General features: G+C 37.3%; 1 pseudogene; it reads right to left on the reverse strand.

Annotated features, from left to right (window-relative positions):
- Positions 1 to 1,666: 1,666 nt before the first annotated feature.
- LOC145059750 (secreted RxLR effector protein 161 pseudogene) lies at positions 1,667 to 2,254 on the reverse strand (annotated as a pseudogene).
- Positions 2,255 to 3,613: the final 1,359 nt, after the last annotated feature.

Raw genomic sequence — 3,613 nt, forward strand, 5'->3', positions numbered from 1 at the left:
AAATTGAACACATTCAGATTGTCTATCGATCTCGCTGCTCAATTTAGGTGGACAACAATATCCCTGGTCGTCGTCAGATGAATGGTCCTTAAGATATAGTATCTAAGGAATTAGGATAAGATATAAATTTTAGGATTTTAAGATCACTCTGTCTTGTAACAAATAGGATGTCCTAAATCTGTCATAATTTTTCGTGTTTAAGTGGACAACAATACCGGCGATCGACCAGACAAAGACGTGAAGATAGAAGGTATCGACAAGTGGATAAAGGTTGTCTAAAAACTTTGATCCCAAATCACTCTTAAAGTTAGATATCATTTTTATTTAAATATTAGGGGAGAATTAAAAGTTAAAAAAAAACAAACAAAACAAAAAAAACCAAACAAAAATTAAAAAAAAATTAAAAATCCAAAAAAATAGTGTTATTTCTGTTTTATTTCTTTTTCAGAAAATATGAAAAATCCAAAAATACTTTTGTTTCTGTTTTAATTTGTGTGCTAAGTTTTCTTTTAGTTTTGTTTTGTCTTGAAAAGTGATTTCAGGTATAGATAAGACTCATGGAGTTTGTGTTGAAGATTTCTAAGCCAAAGCCTCGTCCGTGAGCATCGAAGAATTCGTATTCGAAGGACCAAGAAATGAAGATTATTCTTTTAAATTCAATCTTTCAACCCTAGAAGCTAGGTGAAGCTGAAATTGAAGATTATGTGACGGATTGCATTGAAGCCTCCTCAATCAGTCTGCTGCTATCTTTGTACCTGCTGAAGTGATCCAGAAGATTTGTTCTCTCTGATGTTCTCTCTTAAGATTCTGAAGCTGAAAGCACTATCTTTCAAGAATCAGTACGTCAAGCCTCCTCACCCGATGTGCGTTCAAGGCCAAGCTCTCGATGAAGATTAACAAGAAAAGCCAGCTACTTTTTAGGGGGAGCTTGTTGGGTCATTTAAGAAGAGAAAAGAAAGCTATAAATCAAGGGGCAGATTGTTGGGTCAAAAATGTGGTTTATACTTTGCTTTTCTAGGAAATTGTATTTTTATGTAATATCTTATGTGTTTACGGTCAAGTTTACGACCATGGGGGTGTTTACGGCCGTAAACCCTGTTTACGGCCCATGACAACCCGGCCCATATTCTCATGTATATATATAGGGGTGAGGGATGTGAGGAAATGGGTGATGAACACTAGAGGAGCTTAAGTGTGTGCATTTGAAGGTGTTCTAGAGAGAGAGAGAGAGAGAGAGAGAACAAGTGTGTGTTAGTGTGTGTGAATCTTATATCCGGATCTTCATTCTAATCATATCATACAAGATTCATATTATTCTTCTTCTCCTTCTCTTCTATTTGATCTGACATCATCCGTTTGATTGGGATTCCGCATCATCAAACGGATCTGATTGATACACAGGCAAATTAGGGACTTTACATCTATAATTTAATCTCCAAAATCAATTATATTTATTTTGTTACAAAGTTTCAAAACTGTCAACTAACCACTAAAAGTAACTTTATCTCGTAAACCAATGCTTCTAACCCTACTCAGTGCCTCTATGAAAGGATCAACATGATCGTATTCTGATGATACTTGCTTTACCAGGAGATGACCTTCATCAACCCTATGTCTGATATAATGGTATTTTTTTTATATGCTTGGATCTACCATGATCCTTTGGCTATTTTATCAAATCAACCGCCATTTTCTTATCCCAAAAAAGTTCCAACCGCTCTTGAATGGCCGGGACTACACCGAGATCGCCAATGAAGTTCTTCAACCAAGCTGCCTCCTCTGATGCCTCACTTAGTGCGATGTACTCTGATTCACAAGTATGATAAGTCACCGTATCTTGCTTGGAATTTTTCCAAGTCACTTCCCCACTATTTAACACAAACACCCAGCCCGAATGAGAACATAAGTTGTCTCGTTCTATGTGAAATATGGTGTTACTATGTCCACTTACTCTTAATGTATCACTGCCAAGAAGGAATAGAACGATGTCCTTCGTTCTTCGTAGATACTTAAGATTATTCTTAAGAACAATCCAATGAGCTCTACTAAGATTTCCATGAAATTGACTAACCATGCTCAAAGTATAAGACACATCAGAGCGAGTATATGTCATAGCATGCATTATCGAACCTACAGCCAAAGCATACGAGACTCGAATCATCTCAACTATTTCCTCATCAGTACTCGGGCTCTGAGTTTTACTCAACTTAACTGTATGATGGATGGTTAAATCCCATTTCTTGGAATTCTCCATACTAAAAGATTTTAGAATTTTATCCAAGTATGTACTTTGAATAAAGCCAATAATTCGTTTCTTTCTATCCGTTGAAATCCTTGTTCCAAGAATATAGGAAACTTCCCATAGGCCCTTCATAGTGAAACACTTTCCAAGACAATATTTCACTTCTTACAAGGTCGGAATGCTGTTTCCCATAAAGAGTATGTCGTCAACATACAATACTAGGAAATTCACTGTACTCCCACTAGCCTTGACATACACACGTGACTCATCCTTACTCCTAGAGAAACCAAACTATTTTACTTTCTCATGGATGCAAAGATTCTAGCTCTGAGATGCTTGTTTCAACCCATAAATGGATTTCTCAAGCTTACACATTCTATCAGGAAACTTGGCATGTACAAAACCCTCTATGTAACTCATCTAAACAACCACAGTCGACTTCCCATTTATGAAAGCGGTTTTGACATCCATTTGCCATATTTCATAATCAAGAAACATTGTTGTTGCTAGCATAATCTTGATAGATTTTATCTTAGGCAGTGGTGAAAATATCTTATCATTGTCAATCCCTTAGGTTCGAGTAGAGCCCTTCGCAAACAGTTGTGCATTGAATGTGTGGAACTTTCCACCCATGTTGGTCTTCTTCTTGAAGACCCATTTGCACCCAACAATATTTCGACTTGGTACATGATCAAACAAATTCCAAACTTGCTTCTCATACAAAGAATGAATCTCACCATCCAGTTCATCTTTCTACTTGGCAGCCTCAATGCACTACATGTCTTCCTTGTAGATAACTGGCTCATCTAAATTGACCAGTCTACTATCATTGATAAACATGTCACTATCTGACGCTCAATGGAAACCGTAGAACAAAGGTGGCATGCTAACCCAACTGGACGATGAAGATGTAATGTATTGTCAATGGGATCTACAAGAATCTCCATCCTCTGGTTGAGAGCTAGTGTCTTCTAAGGTTCCTTCATTGGTTGACTCTTGAATATCTTCAAGGTGAATTTCAATCCCACTGTCCTCTTTAAATATGAGTTCTCTCTCTCTCTCTCTCACTCACTCAAAAGACTCCCCTTTTGAGTTAAAGACGACATTCTTACTAGGCATGTAGATCAAGTATATAAAAGAATTATGTGGGTTGCCAATGAAAAAACACCTCTCGGCCTTGGGTTCTAGTTTGTCGTGATTTTCTCATCTCAAGAGAGTGTCACAACCCTAGACCTTGATATTGGAGTTTGTAACTAAGGTATCCCCAGAAAGAAATAGGAAGTGAAGCTCGACTCATCATGGAATGAACCGTGTCTAACAAGGTTTGACTTATCGTCTCAGTCACACCATTAAGTTGTAGTATCCTAAGAG

This window comes from Lactuca serriola, chromosome 6 (assembly GCF_051521515.1).
Source record: "Lactuca serriola cultivar US96UC23 chromosome 6, Lser_US96UC23_V15, whole genome shotgun sequence".
Classification (NCBI taxonomy): domain Eukaryota; kingdom Viridiplantae; phylum Streptophyta; class Magnoliopsida; order Asterales; family Asteraceae; genus Lactuca; species Lactuca serriola.